This window comes from Diabrotica undecimpunctata, chromosome 6 (genome assembly GCF_040954645.1).
Source record: "Diabrotica undecimpunctata isolate CICGRU chromosome 6, icDiaUnde3, whole genome shotgun sequence".
NCBI classification, from domain to species: domain Eukaryota; kingdom Metazoa; phylum Arthropoda; class Insecta; order Coleoptera; family Chrysomelidae; genus Diabrotica; species Diabrotica undecimpunctata.
Genome location: NC_092808.1, coordinates 124218388 through 124226045, shown reverse-complemented (window position 1 = coordinate 124226045; position 7658 = coordinate 124218388).

The following is a 7658-nucleotide window of genomic DNA, read 5'->3' as shown; positions in this document are numbered from 1 at the left end:
ACATTCATAGTAAATATCTTAATACTTTGATATTCTTACACATTTACGAACAACAAATAATACCAATTACACAGAATGAATGTTCATAACCAAAATGAATGGTTTAGATACAATTAGTATAAACGATGTCTACATTAAAAAAGAAAACGCAAAAATAATTAGTTCTCATAATTGTAGTACTTGAACACAACTCAAAATAAAAATGAGGATACTAACACTTACTATGTTTAAGTAATGACAAGGTAAGAAATGAAGACCATTTTCAAACCACTGATGTATTTAGAGTTTTGAATGTTGGAATTAGGTAACAAATTCATCAAATCATTCTTTTGATATACATTTATTTGATTTGCTTCATAGTTTAATACAACAACATTGGCCAAAAATAGTTCATGCTTAAAACATTTTGAATATATACAGTCTCGTTAAAGATTTAAAGTTTTGATGTATCCTAGAGTTCTAAAAGATAACATTCAGTGTATATTTCAACATTACAACGAATACGTTATATAGGGAGCATGTAATAAGTCAGTAAGAGAAAATTTATTGTGTGTAAAGAAAAATGTATTACTATTTAATTATATCAACAAAACTTTACCTCTATTATATCACGTTTTGTTTTTTTTTGTTAAATATTCTGTCCCCGAATTACTCAACCACTTTAAACATACTAGCATAGACATTGTTAACTAAAATTTAGTACCAACAAATTGATCGTATAACCTCAAAGAGTACTGAGTCTACTCGTTGAGGTTATATGAGAGACAACGTGCCTTGCATATCGTGAGATAAAATCACGCTTGTCATCAAGTAAATATGTTACTTCTTGATGTTTGGAGTAGACCTCCAAAGTAGAGTGTGACTCAAACCAAGACAAGATATGAAGCAATACACGAAGGACTAGGCTTTTAAACTAGAAGTGAAGCTGATATGCTGGAATTAGCAACACCATTAGATATGGCGATTATTAAACATTCTTATTGCTTTTTATTTGCTTATTAAACAAAGAGGGAAAGACAAATTACCTAAAAAGTGGTCAAAATCACTCAGTATACAGTAGTAATATTTCCTGGTTCTTAATGTATCCTGATGCTGTAGTGTTAGTAGGTAATACTGAAAGTGATTTAGAACAAAAACTGAAACAATAAAGACAAGAATTCGAGGAATAAGTTTACCAGTAGGAAGGAAGGACAAAACAGAGTATTTGGAATGTTGATATAAAGATGGAGTTACTGCAAATAAAATGATAACTTCGGATGGTAAAATGATTATAAAAAGTGTAGCATTTCCTTTTCACCCTGGTAAATCATAAACATCGAAAATAGTTAATTCCTTTTTGCGTTTTACAAATATAAGACTAAACAACTTCAAGAGTCTAACGGCCTTGCTGTTTAATTAGTCTTTTCTCTGTTTCGTCTATAGTTAAAAAAAAACTCAAAACAGGTAACTCAAGAATTTTCAAACAGGCGATCTACGCAGAGAATAAATAAAAATCCACTTAGGAAATTTTGACTCATTCTCGTGGGAGAATGAATTTTTACATCACTTGACTTTTTTTTTTAAGCGACCGAAAAGGTAGGGACTCCAACACGGAGAAAGGGGAGTCGAAAAGGGGTTTCGTAGATATCAGAGTCCTGACAAATACAATCATTTCAGTGCACAGTTAAGTCTTCTTCTTCTTAACGTGTCCTATCAAGTCCCCTTGACGTTGGCGATTAACATGGCGAAACTGTCTCTGTCTTGAGCTATTCTAAAGAGTTGCTTAGCTTTCCTCATTCCTGTCCACTCCCTGATATTCTTCAACCAAGAGGCCTGTTTCTACCAATTCCTCTGCGTCCTTCGATTTTACCCATCATAATAAGTTGAAGAATATTATATCGGTCTCCCCTTACTACGTGTCCAAAATAGGCCATCTTTCTACATTTGATGTTATCAAGCAGCTCGCGAGCAGCATTTGCTCTCTCAAGGACTGCCACATTTGTCAGCATAGCCGTTCATGGAATTTTTAGTATATGTCTGTGCAGCCACATTTCAAAGGCCTCCAGACGATTAATGGTGGATATTTTTAATGTCCATGCTTCGACACCGTATAAGAGGACTGACCAAATGTAGCATTTAACCATGCGCTTTCGAAGTTGAAGTTGCAAGTTATCATTACAGAAGAATGACTTCATTTTTAAAAATGTCGTGCGGGCTATCTCGATTCTACGTTTTATCTCTTGATCTGGATCTAGTTGTTCAGTAATATGGCAACCAAGATAATTAAAACTGGACACTCTTTGAATTATATGACCATCAACATATAATTGATGTGCTAAACGGCTAAACACCATGTGTTTTGTTTTTGAACAGTTTATGTTTAGGCCAAACTCTCTTCCCACTGTATCAATGGCATTTAAAAGGCATTGTAATATATTCATGTCGTCACTTAAAATAACTGTATCGTCTGCATATCTGATTGTATTTATCAGAATTCCATTAACTTTCACGCCCCATTCCAAATTATGCAGCGCTTCTTTAAATATTCTATCTGAATATAAATTAAATAACAGTGGGGATAGTATACAACCCTGTCTGACACCTCTTTGTATTTTACATATTTCTGTTGATTTTCCGTTTATGCGAGCTGTCACTGTTTGACGCCAGTATAACTTTTCTATGAATCGTATGTCTTGACTATCAACTGCTTTATCTTTTAATATTGTAATTAATTTGTGATGCTGTACTCGATCAAAGGCCTTTTCATAGTCAATAAATACAGCAAAGACGTCTTTCCTTTGATCTCGACATTTCTGCAGTACTACATTTAGTGCAAAGAGGGCGTCCCGAGTTCCCAGTCCATTTCTGAAGCCAAATTGTGTTTCATCCTGGTCTTCTTCACATTTACCTCTGATTCTACTGTGGATGATGCGTAGAAATATTTTCAAAGTGTGGCTCATAAGGCTTATCATTCTATAATCGCTACAGTTTTTCGGACGTTGTTTTTTTGGTAGTGTTATGAATTCGGACTTTAACCAATCTTCAGGGATATCACCAGTCGAATAAACATCATTGAAAAGCTTGACCAGTATTCCAATGTTTTCCTCATTTATAAGCTTTAACATCTCTGTCGGTATGTTATCAGGGCCAACGGCTTTCTTGTTCTTTGCTAACTTTATAGCATGCAGTATTTCTGATTTTAGTATTTCTGATCCTTCACCTTCAACTAAAGTCTCCAGTTCTTCGGGTCTATCATCATTATACAGTTCATTTATATAATTACACCAGGTTGTTCGAATTTCATGTTCGTCTATTATCATTTTTCCCGACGAATCGGTTATAGTATGTGGAGTTTTCTTATGATAAAGACCAGCTACTTCTCTAACTGTTTTAAACATATTAAACGTATCATGTTTTTCATTCAACTTTTCTACTTCCTTGCAATTATCCTCCATCCATTTTTCTTTAGCCACCTTTATTTTTTGTTTAATTAGTTTCTGTTTTTCCTTATATTCTGTCTTGTTACCTTTCAGTTTCCTTCTTTGCTCCATTAATTCCAGAATTTCATCAGTCATCCATTGTTGTTTTTTGTGTCTGTGTAACGTTGTTGAATATTTTTCTATTACTTTCAAGGTAAGATCTTTAAATGTGTTCCATGTTTCTGTGTTGTTTTCATTGATTGGTTTCTTTAGCTCATTGTTAAAGTCATTTTCTATTAACGTTTTGTTGGATATTGAGATATTTAATTTTGGTGTTTTGGGGCTTTCTTGGACTTTTTTGAGCTTCACTTTTAAGCTTCACACAGTTAAGTAGTTTCACTTAAAGAGATGCAATTTAGCAGCTAAACAGAAATGGAATTAAGTGTTTAAAGTTAGTGCCGACTGGATAGAATGAACAGACTAAGCAGAATACTTCGTAAGTTTTTTTAAATTAATTTGTAACCTGTCAAAATAGATTGAAATACAATGCTGAATATTTTCTAATGGTGAACGAACGAAATATACCTGGTGTTATTTTTAATTTTTTTCATATGTATTTTTTATATACAACATAAAACTTGTATATAGTTTATAAGAAGCGTAAATTCTCATCACTGTATATTATGATATGATGATGACCAAGGTCTTCTTCTTAGGGTGCCTGTCCGTTCCGAACGTTGGGCGATCATTCTGGCTATGATGACCTTTTTGGCTGCTATACGGAATAGCTGTGTTGAGGTCTTTCTACACCATGCTCTCAGGTTAGCAAGCCAAGATATTCTTCTTCTTCCTGGGGCCCTTTTTCCTTCAATTTTACCTTGCAAAATGCATTGAGTAGTTCATATCTGCCTTAATTTCTCATTATATGTCCCAAATACTGCAGCTTACGGCTCTTCACGATGTTAACCAAATCCGCGGTTGTGTTCATCCTATGTAGAACTTCTTCATTCGTGATTTTGCCTGTCCATGGTATCTTCAGGATTCTTCTGTATAACCATAGCTCAAAAGCATGAAGTTCTGATAGAGTTTTCGCCTTCAATATCCACGTTTCTACTCCGTACAGAAGCACTGAGTACACGAAACATTTAGGGAGCCTTATTTTTGTTTCTAAGGTGAGGTCATGGCTGTTGACCTAGGTAAGTTTTAATATATTTTTAACTTTTTTTAGTTTTTTTATGAGTTTTTCCTTGATAAAATATTTTTACTAGTTTTAAAGATGTAAACACACATTAATTTGAAATGGTCATTTGTTTGTGAGATATAAACGATTATTTCCAGTTAAATGTATATTACAGTGTGTAATAACAAATTTGTACTGTTTAATTTCTCTTTTCTTTTGGCAAATAATCAGATAATTCTGACAGGAATGTAGAGAGACCATATAAGGTAAGTGCGTTTGTTTCTTGTTCTTTTTAACTATGTATGCAGTTTGGTTCTAGCATATTTGTCATTTTTTTAGTATCTTTTTTAGTTTATTTTTCCCTTTCTTTTTGTACCAAATTCTGTCTATTTCCATTTCAGTTACATTTCAATTCTCAATTTTTTATCTAAATATCCTTCCAGGCCAAGTTACGTTACAAAAGAATAGTTTTAAGTAAATATCTGTATTTCAGTGAAATGAGGAGATATTGAAAAAGCTTACGTGGAAAAAAGCGAGTTGTGTGTAGTATGACAGAAAGATTCCTACGAAAGTGAAGGGAAAATTATATAAAATTACCATAAGACCAGCTATCATGTAAGGAATTGCATATTGAGCAGTTAAAAAGAAATAAGAACAACCACTGTATGTGGCGGAAATGAGAATCCTAGGTAAATGGGAGGAGTCTCAAAAAAGAATAAAATTAAGAATTAGTATATTAGAAGACTGGAGGCGGCGCCAATTGATGCCAACATGAGAGAGCATAGGTTCATACGCTTCGGGCATGTTCCACGTTGAGACATTAGTCCCCAATAGGAAGAATTGCTTATTGCAAGTTCATGAGAGGAGTAGGAGAGGAAGAACAATGAAAATCTAAGAAGAGAAGGTAAAGAGAATTATGATACGTATATATTACTTTACTACTGCTACTAGTTTACTGACTTATTAAAAGCATCCACTGATTTATATATATATATATATATATATATATATATATATATATATATATATATATATATATATATATATATATATACATAAATAGAATATTGTACCTAATATATATTGCTTAAAAATAATGTATATTTTTGGAACAATTTCTTACAAATATCTTGCTAAATAAGATGATCTTGTAGAGTTTAATAGTGATTTAAATATTAAGGCAATTTGAATTTCAAAAAGATATGACAATAGATCGTTGTGTTTGAATAATATCAATAACTTTTTAATATGAAAAAAACATAATATGCTAGAGTATAAAATATGATTTTACTGGAAAATTTATATTTTGTTTACGAGTAACTAACATTTCAGTCAAAAGAAAATAGCCATAATAAAGTTAATGTTATTATTTGCATTAATTAATTCTAAATATTTAGTAGTAGTTTTAGTTTATTGTAACTTTACAGATAATTTTATTTAATATATCATATAATGGGCTTGACAATCCCTTTTGGGTCTGGATCGGTTCAAGAATTCTTATCAATTCTGATCTATTTCGCGCTCCCTTATTTCAATTTTTTTATTTTTAAAATGTTGTTTATTTTAAGCTTTGGTCTTCCTCTTGTTCTATTTCCTACTGACATTTATTCGCTTATTTTGGTTTAGTATTTTGTGTATAATTCAATATATCTTCTTCGCCTGCTGCCTTTTTCTATTCAGCCCTTCTTCAAAGGTAGCGATTTGGCTTTCTTCACTTTTTTAGTAAGTGTCCAGGTTTCAGAGTAATATTTGAGTATCGGTCTTATTATTAAGGTTTTGTATATTTGGTATTTCGTTTTTCTTGTGATGTTTGATCTTAGTTGCTTATGTAAACTATGATAGCTTTTATTCGTGATGAATATGCGTCTCCTCAATTTTGTCAAACCCTATCAGATGTAACTAGAGATCATAAATGTATAAAGTTATTTCCTGCTGTGTTACTTACACGCAAGCATTTTGTTTTAGCTTAATTGATTTTCCGGCCATTAATTTGGTAATTTGTGTAGATCGTCCTGTCTGATTAAATATCTCTATAATTCCTCTTCTTGATCTTGTGATTAAGGCAACATTATCTGCAAATGTTAGTATTTGTAGATTTTTGTTGATTGTCATTCCACGAATTGACTGCCGAGTCTCTTATTATTTTCTCCAATGTGCTTCCTACCGTAGACCCTCTTCAAAAGAAAATAGTTAAAGACCGATATGATTAATAGGATACAACGTGGCCGGACGAAAACGAAACAGAGGCATTATCAGGAACTTCGACACATTTTTCCTGTATTTTCGATTATTTTACTTTCACCACTATGCCACGTGTCGAGTAACTATTTAATATGTTTATTTAAAAAATTGCTTAATCAGCACATGTGTCTCCAGCTGAGTGCTGGTGGGAGGCAATTAAATTTTACGACTTTTTCGTCGGGAATGTAGGGAGTATCGAATATCATATTGATTTAATGTTAATAAACGCGTAGATATAGTCAGTCAAATTTTTTACCACCGAAGCAAACTGTATTAAATAAAATTTTAAAGTCACATTTGTGTATTTTAATACAAAAGAATTTTTTTTGTACTAGAAATTTAATTTTGCAATTTTTCGAACCAGGAATCTCTTGCGAAAAGTAACCGTGGGACATTCCTAACGTAACACCATGGTAAGAATCACCATAACATTTTTAATGGCAATGGGGATTAAATAACATATGCAATTAAATGCAATTCCCTGTACATTAATTTTTAAATTCGGTCCAATACTTTATTTTATTTAATCAAGAAGACTTTTAACGTTTAAATTGTATTTACCGGCTTAATTAGTTGATTTAGTACGCCAATAGTTTGGATTTTAATTTCTTTCTTTGCACAACTTTTGTTTTATTTGTCACACTAAGTAAATGGTATGATATTAACACATAAAGAGTATGACATTGATGATTATTTGGTGAATATCATTTGTAAGCCTTCATTTTTAGTCTTTGAAAATTTATTACCATGGTTTATTTCATTTCGAAAAATTTAGATATCGTTTCCTTGTATTTTATGACTAATAAATGTGCCAATATAATAGCTCAACAATTTAAAAC